Below are 15002 nucleotides of genomic sequence, written 5' to 3'. Positions count from 1 at the left end.
GTATGTCTTACAGTTGAAAACGACGCCTCTCTTGGGGATATTCTAGTTTTCTTTACTGGACTTGACAGTGTTCCAGCACTGGGCTTCTCTCCAAAGCCAAGCCTTGAGTTCATCACCCATTCCCGATTTCCACTGGCAAATACTTGTGAAAACATTCTTCACATTCCAGTTCATGCAGTATACACTGCTTTCAAATCTGATATGGATTTTGCCATACGTAATTCACCAGGGTTCGGAAGAGTGTGAGAGGTAATATTATAGAGGGCTTGAGTTATGATGAGGATATTTGTTTTTTAAAAATAATTGCTGTTATTTAATTTTGTTCTACCTAGAGCCAGTATTTACCTCAATAAAGGCATAAAGGACTATAAGTAGAAATGTTCTTTGTTACTTTCGAAGATATATTTCAAGCCATGGTTTTGTGTTTCAGATTTAATAATGTGCACTTGAGGAACTTTTAAGTTGATAAATGTGAGGCACTAATTTTTGTATTGTAGTCAACCAGTCCTCCAACCTGAACAACTGTATGATGTATGTCATTTATCTCCACCGTCTGATAAGACCCAGAGCAGCAATTGAGTGATTAGCACAGATTATTCCCTCTAAATGTTATGGTAAGGCCTTCTTAATAAATGGTTGTATGTTCTAATTTGTATGCACTTGTTCATTGTCATTTTAGTGTCTACGAGATGTGTATCCCAGACATTTCAAATTTTTTTGATTTAAAAAAACGTACACAAAATGAATTTGTATAAGTGAATCTTCATCACTAGGGTTAAATAAATTATATATAATGATATATAATATAATCAGGGGTGGGCAGTAACTAAGTAAATTTACCCAAGTATTGTTCTTAAATACAGATTTCAGGTCCTTTACTAGAGTCTTTGCATTTTATGAAACTTTATACTTCTGCTCCGCTACATCTCAGTTTGTGTCAGTTTAGGGGTCCTGGTACAAGGTGATAACATCACATTTTGTCATGAAGCAAAAGTATTTTATAAGCAAATCTTCTGTCCGCGGACCTGTACACTCCTTTTTGTCTATTGAAATCCCTTAAACGGTACAACTGAAAGATTGATCATTTCGACCTCAGACTTGAAACCAAATAACAATGTTCAATTTTGTGTTATTTCTCAAAATTACTTATTTATGGGAGTCCGGCGAGTGGTTGCACAAGATGGCTGCGTAGATTTCAGCTCCTCAGCCCATCGCTTACAATTTTGTTTATAAAGATCGTTTGAGTGATTTTTTTCCGGAACAGCAAATTATTTTTACGTGGAGTAAAGAACCGTGACGTTTTTATACAGGGCAGTCTTCGCCTAATGGTGATTCTGAGATCGGGTAAGGGTGCAATGGCTGAGTTGGACGCTAAAATGGACACTATACTTTCCAAGCTAACCAGCGTGGATGGCGTGCTGGGAAAAATAGACGCTCGTATAGCTAGTATGGACAGCCGGTTTGCTGGTTTTGATGCACGCCTCCACAATCTGCAAGGCGAGGTGTCTGGTATTCGGGCGGACTTCACATCGCAAAAAAAGGAAATTGGTAAAATAAGAAAGGAGGTTAGCGTGATGCAAGCTAATGTGGGAGCTAACTCCAGCAAGCTAGCTGAACATGATACCGATTTGGAAACTATGCGATTTAAGTTAGCCAACATGGAGGACCGGAGCAGACGCTGCAATGTGAGGATCAACGGCTGCCGGAAGGAACGGAGGGATCTAATGCTATCCAGTTTCTCACTCAAAAACTGCCGGAATGGTTCCCCTCTCTTGGCAACCTCCAGGGAGAAATTATGAGGGCGCACCGCATCTACAACGGTACCGGGGCTACAAATGTGCGGAGTCGCACTCTGATTTTCTGCTGCCTTCGGTACACAGTCAGACAAGATATCCTCGCCGCTGCAAGAAGGAAGCCTCCCATCATCGATGGTCGGAAACTACGTTTTTCACCGGACTACAGCGCCCATACAGTGAAGCGACGTTTGGCCTTCTCCACAACCATGGATCAAGCCAGGGCTAATGGCATCGAGTTCTTCCTGATCTACCCGGCTACCCTCAAGATCAAATCCAAAGCTGGCGCGGTGGAAGCCTTCCAATCCCCGAGTAAAGCCGAGGAATATATCACGTCCCTGCTGAGAGGATCGCCTGGAGCGGGCTGTGATGATACAGACATCTAGTTGGTAAATATATCTACAGCCAGCTTTTATGGCTGTACCTCACTCTGTGAGTTTTCATTATGCCCTTATTCCGTAATGCTACTTGTTTATTGACAAGTTGCTAGCTATGACTGGACTGCAGGCTAATCCTAGCTACTAATGCCATGTCAGACCCTTCACAGACATTAAGATGCACGCTAATCGGCTCATGGTTATTGATAAGCGCACAATCTTTTTGGTTTTGTTGCACACTTTCTGAGTTATTTTCTTCACATGCAGACTCATAGCCCACTGCCCGGATTGCACTTTTTATTTTATTTTATTTTTCACTAGGTGAGATGGGGATGATTCTGTCTCCTACTGTGTTTGTTTATCTTCAACAAAGGGGCTGGGCTGGTATATTTGTTTTTGGTAAGGGGATTACTGCTGTTTTTTTGTGTCCATTATATTTGCTCAACTGTTCACTGGATTTTTTAAGTATTGGGTTGGGTCCTGCTTCTTCGCGGCCCTATGTTCACACCAATCGCGGATCAACATCAAAGTGTTTGTTTTCTTTATTGTTTTGTATGGTTTGATATTATGTTTTTAGGTGTATTTGTTTTGTCATGGGGGTTAAGGTGCCACCTTGGGGTTTATAGGAATATTGTGAGGGATGTGTCTTTTTTATATTTCGGGGATTGGCTGCTTACCACTCTGTTTAAATCTGTGAGCAGTATCTGGAGCATAATACAATTTAATGGGTGACTTATCAATCTTGGTGTGGAATTGTGATGGTCTGAATATTCCCCACAAACGAACCAGTGTGTTAACTTTGCTGAAACAAAGGAGAATAGACATAGCCTTATTTCAAGAAACACACCTGTTAAAGAAGGATTCAACTCGCATGGCCAACAGATTTTATCACACTATAGCATCTTCCTCAGCAGACTCGAAAAGTAGGAGAGTGGCCATTGTTTGTAAACGCAATTTGAATATTAAAGTTTGTATCTTAATGTATTAAAGATACATGGTCAGACAATAAGGGGAGGATGACGATTGCTAAAATAGAAATGTATGGAAGGAAGATAGCTATTATCTCAGCCTATGCCCCTAACAAATTTGATAAGGAATTTTATAGTACACTCACTCAGGAAATGTTGCAACTGACTGAATAATCATTTATTGTTGATGCTGATATGAATGCTGTCTGGCAGGTATCTGAGAGGTCTAGTGCGACTGCTAATAAGGACCAGGAGCTGGCGACTGCAGCCTTACAGGCCTGGGTGGAGAGTTTAGGATTGATCAATGTCTGGTGTACCATTAACCCAACTTTGACAGATTATAGCTTCTTCTCGGCCAGGCACAAAACCTCCTCGAGGATAGATTTTCTTTTTTCTTCACCTCAGCTGTTTCAGAATATCAATAATGTCACTCTACTTCCAATGGCGCTTTCGGATCACAAAGGGGTCTACGGCAATGTTTTAATTGGTGGTCTGTCTAAAAAAGCATCTAGATGGCGTTTTAACTCTTCACTATTGAGGAATGAGGCTTATAAATCACAGTTTATAGCTCAATTGCAGGACTTTTTGGACATTAATGTGGGCTCAGTAAAAGATCCCAGAGTTCTTTGGAACGCCGTTAGGGATTCATCAGGAGTAACACCACTCTATTCTCTTCGAACATGCGCAAGGCTAGAGCTGTTACACTACAAAACTTAGAGGCAGACTTTGCTAGATTAGATTCAATATTACAAACTAATTATTCCAGACAGATTGAAATACAACGTGACATTATTAAGAAGGAAATAAAAAATATTCTTAAACAACAATCAGAATTCCTAATACATAGGACTAGACAACGATATTATTTCCATGGCTCAAGGCCCAGCCATCTTTTGGCTTCCAGAATTAGATCCAATGAATCCTTTGCAGATATTCCATCCATTAGGTCGTATACTGGTAATATCACAACTGACCCTAAACAAATAAATGAAACCTTCAGAACCTTTTATTCTAACTTGTATCAATCTGAGATTCAAGCGGATAATGATGGGTGTGCTAAATTTCTTGATAAGATAGACCTTCCGAGGCTCTCAGAAAATGATGCTGCAAACCTGGATGCACGAATTTCTTTGGAGGAACTGAGGGGGGCAGCACTAGCCATGCAAAGAAATAAATCTCCAGGTTTTGATGGGATACCCCCCGAGTTTTATGTCACATTTTGGGATAAACTTGGCCCACTAATGTTGGATATGGTGAGAACATCAATAGACAAAGGTTGTTTTTCTCGAGACGTTAACCTTGCAATAATTTCTTTGTTGTTAAAGAAAGATAAGGATCCAGTTGATTGCACCAGCTATAGACCTCTTAGTTTACTGAACGCTGATCTTAAGATTTATGCAAAAGTGCTTGCAAGACGCATACAAATTTACATGCCTGCATTAGTTCATAGCGACCAGACAGGATTTATTAAGACCACGATGGCTGCTGATAATGTTAGACGTCTCCTACATATAGTAGATGCCACAGCAGCTAAGAATACTCCATCGGCAGTTCTCTCATTGGACGCGATGAAGGCCTTTGATAGGCTAGAATGGCGCTTTTTATGGGCTGTGCTGGAAAAAATGGGTTTTGGGGGGAATTCTGTATATGGTCAAGGTCCTGTACTCCAAGCCCTCTGCTCTAGTTCTCACTGGACGACTGACTTCTGCTTTGTTTCCCGTCTCCAGGTCCTCTCGGCAAGGTTGTCCTTTGAGCCCAGCATTGTTTGCGCTTTCTCTAGAACCCTTAGCTCAGATGATCCGTCAATCTGTTACCATGCAGCCTATTTCAGTAGGTCGTACCTCCCATCACCTGGCGTTATATGCTGATGACGTACTTGTATTTATGGAGAACCCGGTCCAATCCCTTCAAACTCTGCTCTCTATCTGTAGTGAGTTCGGTGATCTATCTGGTTTCAAAATCAATTGGAATAAGTCTGCCTTGTTACCCCTTAATGACACAGCTAGAGAACTACAATTCCCACCTAATATCCCTGTTGTACAACAATTTAAATATCTTGGAGTACATATTTTCCCATCCCTGAATCGCATTGTTTCCCATAACTATTTGGAAATTTGGAATAAAGTTAAATCAGATCTAGATAAATGGACTGGCCTTCCCAATTCTTTTCAAGCCCGCATCTCCATTGTGAAAATGAATATTTTACCCAGGATTAATTTCGTGTCCTCTATGATTCCCCTTGCACCACCGGCTAATTATTGGAAAAGAATTAATTCTAGCATTTCACAATTTATTTGGAATAAAAAGCGGCCTCGCTGTAAACTGGCAACCTTGCAGAGAGGTAGAGGAGACGGAGGACTGGCAGTTCCTGATTTTAAATTGTATTTTTATTCCTTTGTCCTTAGACCTCTTTTTGTGTGTGCTAATGCTGATATGTCGGTTTCTTGGCGTGAATTGGAGGAAGACATTGTTCAACCACTGACGTTGCAAGGGGCACTTTTTTTTTCAATATGTCCAACTCACAATGTAAGCTTCGTTTTGGTCCAATAGTCTCCTTCCTTATCCAGACCTGGCACACAGTTGAATCCCTGTTCAAAATATCTTGCAAGTGGCACACGCTCTCTCCGCTACTCCACAATAAGAGTCTTATGATTGGAGGCAGACCCATCACAGCGTCTCGAGTGGAGTAATAGTACTATCCGCTATCTAGGTGACATTTTTAATGAGTCAGGGCTGCGCTCCTTTCAAGATGTGAGAGACACCTATGCCTTACCGCCTTCCTCATTCTTTTTTTATTTACAACTAAGACGTGCTCTTAATGCACACAGTATTCCCCTAAAGCAGCGGTTCCCAAACTTTTTTTGCGGAGCACCCCCTTCTACGTCCCAACCGGGCTGACGCACCCCCCCCCCCCCCCCCCCAAAAAAATACGCAACAAACCTTTGTTTTATCGCCATATAAAGACTCATGTTTAATCATGCGCAAATAACCACAACATGCATGACGATAACAACATCAACAGAGTTTCAATATCATACAACAAAGTTACGCACAAGCTTCCACTTTGAAGAGGATGAGTGACAGACAGGCTCAGTAACAGAAAGCACGATTTTGACATAAATATTATTTTTTCAGCCGCGTAAAAGAAAAATTGCAGCAGTATTAAATAACCGTGGAGCTAACATCAACATCATCATAACACAACAGTTATGGAAATTAGAACGACAGAACATTGAATTAAATTGCAATGAAGTTACAAACGATCCACAACATTAAAGAGCATGGGCTCAGAAACAGGTATAAATAAATAAAAAAGAGGATCAATCTGAAACTTTACAAGTGCGATAAAATTACACACGATCCACAAAATAAGTAACAAAGAGGATGGGCTCAGAAACATAAGATAGGCCTAAATTAAAAGAGGATAAAAGAGGATCCATCTGGAACTTTTCAAGCGCGGCGCAAAAGTCGCTCAGCCTGCAGCGAGAGAGGGAGAGAGAGAGAGAGAGAGAGAGAGAGAGAGAGAGAGAGAGAGAGAGACGGGGAGGAGGATGTGTGAGTATTCCCAGTAGGCCTATATTTGTTGCAATAATATCAATACCGACAAAGACTTACCCATATTAATGCAATGGATGGGAGCCAGGTGGACAAGGAGGGAAAGGTGGAAAAGGCGGTGGCGGGAGTAAAAAAAAAAAAAAGAAATCCTCCAAATTTATGTAATGAGCTATGACGTGTCTCGGTGGAAAAGGGGGAAAAGCCATGCGATATTCAATGGGAATGTCTCGCTCTGCTGTCGTCCCTCAGTCAGGTCGGTTCCAGAGAAATTGGGACTCGAAACTCGTCACCTCTCTGATGTGTCTGCAGCTGAGCACTGTGATGCATGTCTCTCTCCCCGGCCGGGAGAGTTATCATACCGTAAATTACCGAATAATAGCCAGGGCGTTTATTTGGGACCAGGTGGCAATGCGTGACAGGAGTTTAGTTCCTTCCTCTCAAAACCCAGGATGAAAATGTCACACACTTCGCCAGCTTCTCGGTGAATTCTCTGGCATCTTTCTGCAAGTGAAGTTGTTGTGGCGGAGGAAACGATTCAGCCAACCAGCACTCGCTGCAAACTCCTCATCTCTGCTGTCACTCACGGTGGCGGACATTTGTTTCGCCTTGATCATCATGCGGGACACTCTCTCGTGGCGTGCCCGTTTGCTGATCACCCATCCCCGCATGTTTATCTCCAGCTTCACGCTAGACTTCTTCCTCCCTCCAGCAGGCAGCCTGGTCCTGCTGCTGTCCTCCTTGGACAGACGCTGAAGCTCAGTTTGATTTTTTCACCAATCTCTCACTCTCTTGGGGTCGACAGAGAAACGTCTAGGCGCAGCAGAAATAAATAAATAAATAAATGAATAAAATAACAAACGGCCATCCATCGGCCCACCGGAAAAAAACCCCGGTACTCCCGATGGCCAGTCCACCCCTGAAATAGCAGTTTCTCCAGTGGCTGTGTGTGTGTGTGTGTGTGTGTGTGTGTGTGTATGTGTGTGTGTGTAGGTGTGTGTGTGTGTGTGTGTGTGTGTGTGTGTGTGTGCGTGCGTTATCAAGTTACTGTTCAATGAGTAACTTTCCCTGATCAACGATGTAAACGTAAATGGATGGGCTGTGCTACAGCAGTAGTTGCGTGGTGGTGTTTAACGCGGGCCCTTTAAATTTAGAAGCAAGAACGAACAGGGTGACTAAGCGACTTAGGTGGAGTGTACAAGGTGGATTTTACTATTTGTGCACTTTCGGTCTGAACGCACAGACACTGTGTAATATTTTCACACCAGACCACCATTACATTTTTCATCTCGCGCACCCCCTGGTGGCGGCTTGCGCACCCCCAGGGGTGCGCGCACCACACTTTGGGAATCCCTGCCCTAAAGCAAGCTTTATCTATTCACCCTCTTTATAAATTGATCATAACACAAAGAGTTAATAGCGGCTTGGTTTCCAAATTATACTCCTTTTTCCTGAAAGCTTCTTATACTGACTTACCACTAGATAGGTTATGGAGAAGTGATTACCCTAGTCTGGATGCTGATTTTGACTGGAAGCAGGTGTGGACGGGTATCAGGGAGGCGTCCCGCAATCCGAATCACCAACAGAATTACTTTAATTATGTCCATAGAACCTATCTCACTCCACGTAGATTATATGCAATGAAACTGATAACTGATCCGTCTTGCAGCCTCTGCAATTTGAATTCTCCAGGTACTTTCATTCACATGATATGGGAATGTCCACCGGTGGAACAGTTCTGGGCTAAGGTGGCCTCTCAATCCGTGTACCCTTCGTTCTTTGGTTTTTCCGTTTCAGAACCAAATTAAAATAACAGAAAAACGACTTTGTTTTTCTGTTATTTTGTTTTAAAACCAGAACGGAAAAACGGAAAAACAGAATAACACAAAATCACACATTTTGTAGCTGTTATTCTGTTTTAAAACAAAAACAGAATAACGTGAAAATTAAGTTTTTTGATTTTTACTGTTTTGTTATTGTGATATTTGGAAAATTCGGCTTGAGGAGCGGCAGCGCAGTAATTGTAATTCATGTAATTCACACAGAAAGCTGCGCTGCCGCTCCTAAAGAGACGTGACGGTAGACGTCATGATGATGACGTCGGGGTGTTTCCCCTACCGACAAATACCGACTTTTACTGGTGTTATTGGAGACTTTTTTGGTGTTTGGAGACTCTGACTTGGAAGCACGTATCACTCTGCAGTTACTGTGCTCAATGAGCAGCGGGTGCTGCCGTGAGTCCCTCCCCCATCCAAAAGCACTCACAGGCGGTCAGTCTCTAAGTAGTCTCGTGCAGCAGTCCAGTCAGAGCAGAGAGGAGACACACAGCACTCCGCCTCCAGGCTGTAAATGAATCGCGGATGCGCATGGCCACCGCCGCCGCTCCAGCGTATAAATGTACCATTTATTACCAAATAAAAGCCGGGTTTCAATTAACCGCAGGGTCCCCTTTAAACGCCGGGCGCAGGTGTATATTTTTTATTTAAAGATTTTTTCTGGCATAGACACATTTATTAAGCAGTAGACAGATAGGAAATACGGGAGAGAGAGAGGGGGATGTGACATGCAGCAAAGGACCTCCGGCCAGAATCGAACCGGGGTCGGCTGCGTTTATGACATGCGCTCTAACCACTCGACCGCCTGCTGGTGTATATTTTGATAAATAACCGCAGGGGAAACACCCCGATCTCATCATCATGACGTCTACCGTCACGTCTCTTTAGGAGCGGCAGCGCAGCTTTCAGTGTGAATTACATGAATTACAATTACTGCGCTGCCGCTCCTAAATCCGAATTTTCCAAATATCACAATAACAAAACAGTAAAAATCAAAAAACAAAATTTTCACGTTATTCTGTTTTTGTTTTAAAACAGAATAACAGCTACAAAATGTGTGATTTTGTGTTATTCTGTTTTTCCGTTTTTCCGTTCTGGTTTTAAAACAAAATAACAGAAAAACAAAGTTGTTTTTCTGTTATTTTAATTTGGTTTTGAAACGGAAAAACCATAGAACGAAGGGTACACGGATTCCTCTCAGCTATCAGACTTCACATCTTTTACATCTTTCTTTTACATCTTTATTTGGTTTTGTCTGTTTTATTTTTAGTTAATGTATTGTCTTAAGTTTTTGATTAATTTGGCGGCTTTTACAATTTAAGCAAATTTTGCAGGTCGTGTGTTGTGTAATATATGGTTCTTGTGATGGATGCGACTGTAAAGTTGAAAGTGTGGATTAAATCTTGCGAGGAGGTGTGGAAGTGCTGAGGCTGGTCCCGGCATTCCCCCATGCTCCAGTTAATATGTGCTTGCTTTCACCATATGCTGCTGAATCCAACACTCTCTGTCTTGCATATATTTTTGTATCTGTTGGAGTCTTTTATCTGTTTTGTTATGTAAAATATGTGTTGTATCCTGCTAATTTCAGTTAATCAATAAAAAATTTGATCACAAAAAAAAAAAAATTACTTATGTGAATATGTGTCAATATGTGACAATGTGTGACACCGCCATAGTGTAACAACTGAATTATCCAAGCTAGCAGACTGTCTCTCGAGCAGTTCACATGCTTTGACAAAAAGTTCGATTCCATGATTTCCATCATCAGTGAAGGGGTTGATGGGCCTTAACTCCACATTCCACTGGTGAGCAAAAGGGGGTTGCACAGACACACGATTGAGTGGCCTTTGACGCTGAGGAAGTTGGAGCATTCCAATTGTCCACAGTTGCAGTGGGGACCGACTCGCCATTGTCTTTAAACTGTGGTTGTTCCACTGTCTCACAAACTCATCCACTCATCTGTTAATTCTTGGATGATAAACATGGTGAAGAGCTGTAATGTGAAGAGGGTCAGTACTGCCTAACAGTCCAAATTCTCCGTAAAGAGGAAAAGGTCTTTTAGTATCCTGACACCACCCTGTTTACTTCTGCCTACAATCTTTCGATCCTTTGATTATGGACACTATGTCCAACCATGAAACTTGCTCTGTTTGCTCCTTGATTCTCAATAATGAACCGTGCAACATCAGTGTTTTCGCTACCAGCATCACCCCAGACATGATGTGGCAGTCCAAATACATCAACGGCACCAACTGCTGGTGCTGCTGTAGACATCACCCCGGCTCCTACTACCATTGAAGACATCTTGACAGCCATAAACATCCTGGGTAGCAGGGTCGACATGAGGTTCACTGAGCTCAAAGGAGTTATCTCGGATTTTAAAGCTGCACTAAATGAAGTCAGCGAGCGGGTGTCATCTACTGAGGCCGCCACCGGGTCGCATGAGAGGCGACTAGAGGTGCTGGAGAGGCAATATGACGCGTTAGCTTCAAGTTACAACAAGATAAGCTAGACGACCTTGAGGCCCGCTCCCGCAGGCAGAACATCCGTGTTGTCGGGATTAAGGAAAAGACGGAAAATGGCCGGCCTACGGAGTTTATATCTAAGCTGCTTCCTAAACTGCTTGGAGAGGAGCATTTCAACCTTCCGATAGAAGTGGACCAGGCCCACCGGATTTACCCAAATTATCGTTGGACTCGGTTGATCTGCTAGATAAAGATATTAATCTGGATGAGATAACCCAGGTTATCTCTTCCTTCCCCAATAACAAGGCACCAGGCCCAGATGGCTTTAACGTAGAATTTTTCAAAACATTTGGTTCTAAGTTGTCACCTCTGCTCTTACGCATGTTCAACCATACGATGCTCACCTCGGGTCTGCCACCCACCTTATATAAAGCTAATATCTCGCTAATCCCAAAGCCCGGCCGTGACCCCCAGATGGTATCATCATATCGCCCAATTTCATTATTATCCATTGAAACAAAAATCCTTGGAAAAATTCTGGCCAATAGACTTAAAAAATGCATATGCTCCATCGTACATCCAGATCAAACCGGCTTTATGCCTGGTAGACACATGTATTTCAATCTAAGCCGCCTGTTCAACATTTTATATGCCAAGCATCCAGGAGAGGCGGTTGTTATTTCACTGGATGAACAACGTGCGTTTGATCAAGTAGAGTGGCCCTACATGATGTCTGTGTTAAAAAATTTGGATTTGGACCCTATTTCATAAAATTGATTGAAATAATTTATTCACGACCGACCGCATCAGTTATCACTAATCAGAATATCTCCCCTCCATTCGCAGTTCATCGTGGGACCCGTCAAGGCTGCCCCCTCTCCCCCTTTTTGTTCGCGATTATCATCAAACCACTTGCTGCTAGTATCAGACAGAGCTCTTTAACCTCTCCCATTGACATGTTTGGCTATAAACATTATCTTTCGCTCTGTGCGGACGACATTCTCTTGTACATTTCCCAGCTGCAAGTATCAATATCTCTTTTCTTGACTCTCAAGTTTGGCAGTCTGTCAGGATTCTCTATCAACTGGGAGAAAAGCGAACTAATGCCAATCTCCGCAACAGTTAACAAGGCATATCTGCAATCCGTTCCATTTAAGAAATCCTACAAAACTTTTACATATCTAGGAGTAACCGTCACTAAAAATCCAAATGATCTACTCCGACTAAACTGGCAAAGCAAAATTGAGCAAGCCAAATCCAATATTGAGTTTTGGAAAACTCTCCCAATATCCATGGTCGGGAAGATGAAATCAAGCAATCAAGATGATTATATTGCCCCGCTTTCTCCATCTTTTCCTATCCATCCCATGTTTTATTGCGCAATCATACTTCAAGCAGTTAGACTCGATTATTATACCTTTCATTTGGAGCTATAAAACAGTTAGAATCTCTAAAAAACACCTATCAAAACCAAAGGATATGGGAGGTTTCGCTTTACCAAATTTTAAATTGTATTATTGGGCTGCACACTTAGCTATTCTTACATGGTGGAAGAAGGGCCCTCTATCTGAGGCAGATTCCTGCCCTGCATTCTTAACAGTCCCACAGCTGTTAAGAAGACATGCTTTAATAACAGTTTCGTAATTGGCAACACCATAAGAATCTGGAAGCAGATAAAACACTATATCGAGGCCCCAAAAACTACTTGGACACCCCATATGTGAAAACCATTCTTTTTTATCAGGCCTGACTGATAGTGTTTTCCTCCTCTGGAAGCGGAAAGGCATTTGCAACATAGGTGATTTATATATTAACGGCATTTTTGCCTCATTTCCACAACTTGTAGCTAAGTATGACATTCCTAAATCTGGCCTTTTTCAATTCTTTCAAATTCGAAATTATGTCAGGACGTATTTACCCAACTTTGAAACCCTGGTGGAGCATGAGGCCCTTGAGGCAATAAATAAATTTGACCCTGCCGCTAAAGGGGCTGTTTCGTTCTTTTACTGGATCCTGCACAACAATACTCCATTGAACACAGTGAGTCTTAGACAAGCATGGACGGATGAGCTAAATACAGAACTGGGAGATGATGTATGGGATGAATGTTTAAAAAGTATACATGATTGCTGTGTGAATGTCAGGCATTGCCTTATACAGTTTAAGACATTACATAGGCTCTATTACTCTAGAGAAAAACTGCACAGTTTCTTTCCTGATGTTTCACCCATTTGGAACAGATGTAAGTCTATGACTGGTAATCTGGCACATTCTTTTTGGTTATGCAGTAGACTGTATACATACTGGAAAAGTATTTTTCATTGCTTTTCTATGGCTTATGGGAAATGTTGGGATCCTGATCCACTTGTAGCCATTCTTGGGGCAACTACCCCTTTGTCTTCCGCCAATAAATATGAGAAAAAGGCAATCATATTTGGTACTGTGATTGCGAAGAAGCTAATCCTCCGGACATGGAGGTCAGACACTGCACCCACGTACGATCTGTGGTTGAGAGAAATGGCAAATATGCTTCACCTGGAAAGACTGAGACTTTATAATGAAGACAAGGGAGACATGTTTGATAAGATTTGGGACCCGATACTGCAACTGTTTCAAGGAAAGGACTACTGTGCCGATCACTGTGAAACACCATACTTGTCACACCGCGGTGAGGGTCGTCTTGTCTTGGGTTTTCTGTCTTGTGAATTTCATGTTTTATTTTGAAAAATAACTCTCCTCTCGTTTCAGGTCACTTGCCCTTCCTTCTGTGTCAACGGTCTGACGTCTCCCCTAATCCCTGATTGTTCTCACCTGTGCTCCCTCCCCTGATGTGTATATAGTTTGTGTCTTCCCCTGTCTCATTGCCAGAGTATTTAGTCCTGCGTGTACCTCAAGCCCTTGCCACAGCCATTGTTTCCAAGACCAAGAGTGTGTTTGTATTCTCGATTCCTTTGTTTTTTCCTCAGAAGAGTGATTCCTTATTTTGTAACTTTTTCCAGCTCAGAGTGAAGCTAGGTTTTGTTTGCAGTTGATTTTCCTCCCTTGGAGTGTTTTCTGTTTTTGTATTTTGGTTGTTGTTTGATTCCCTCCTCTGGAGCGCTTTCTGTTATTTGTTATTAGATATATCAGTGTAGAGTAATCTTTTGTTGCCCCTGTGTCCTCCCTTTTGGAGCGTTCTTCATTGCTTAAATTTCATAGTTAGTCCTCGTCAGAGTAGATCAGTTTCGCCCTTTTATTTTTCCCTCCATTTGGAGCGCCTTCTGTTTTGGGTTTTTTGTGTTCTCCTCGCCTTGTCCCCCTTCCCTTTTCCCCTTTTTATGTTACTGCTTTATGTAGAGTTTCATAGCCATTGGTTTGTCACTCATCTCTCAGGAGAAACTCAGGTGTTCAGAATAAAATCTTGGTTTAACTGTTCTCGCCCTGCTTCTGAGTCCTCCTTCCAGCCTAGGCCTGACATTACTGTGTGTATCTCTCATTTTACTTTTCACTTACATTTTTTTTCTTTCCTTTTTAAATGTGTATGTCTATTTTTATTGTCATAAATGTGGCCCCTGTTGTTATTATTATTTCTTACTCATGATGTGCTGATCTTGTTCATTTTTTCTGTTTTTTCTGCTAGTTTCAGGGTGGGAGAGGAAGGGTTCTTTTTTTTTTTTTTCTTCTCTCTTTCTCTATTATCTGGTTGTCGTGTGTTCTTGTTTCAATTTGAAAAACAATAGACATATATTTAAAAAAAAGAAAATTCCTGAAATAAGAAGAAATGTGATATAATTATTATTATTACTATCGTAATAAACCATACCTGATGTACATACAAATTTAACTTCATTGACTTTGCTGTACAACCATTTATACTGTGTAAGTAGCAGCACCTGTGGCCTTGCTGCGTGTCTTCCCTCTCTCTCTACCCCCTTTCCTGTCTCCTCTACAGCTGTCCAATCAAGTAAACATTAATGCATTATCGCACGTTTTCATATAAATTTTAAATACATGATATATCTTTATGAATTGC

The 15002-nt window shown here is 41.8% G+C and overlaps 1 long non-coding RNA gene across 1 annotated transcript; it reads left to right on the top strand.

Annotated features, from left to right (window-relative positions):
* The first annotated feature begins 1174 nt into the window (after window positions 1-1174).
* LOC115588487 (uncharacterized) lies at window positions 1175-14404 on the top strand. The gene is made up of 2 exons (XR_003985369.1): window positions 1175-2182; window positions 13739-14404. It is a non-coding gene; the product is annotated as an uncharacterized LOC115588487 (long non-coding RNA).
* Window positions 14405-15002: the final 598 nt, after the last annotated feature.

This window comes from Sparus aurata, chromosome 9, assembly GCF_900880675.1.
Source record: "Sparus aurata chromosome 9, fSpaAur1.1, whole genome shotgun sequence".
Classification (NCBI taxonomy): Eukaryota; Metazoa; Chordata; class Actinopteri; order Spariformes; family Sparidae; genus Sparus; species Sparus aurata.
Note: the sequence above shows the minus strand (reverse complement) of the source record. Positions and strands in the feature narration are given on the sequence as shown.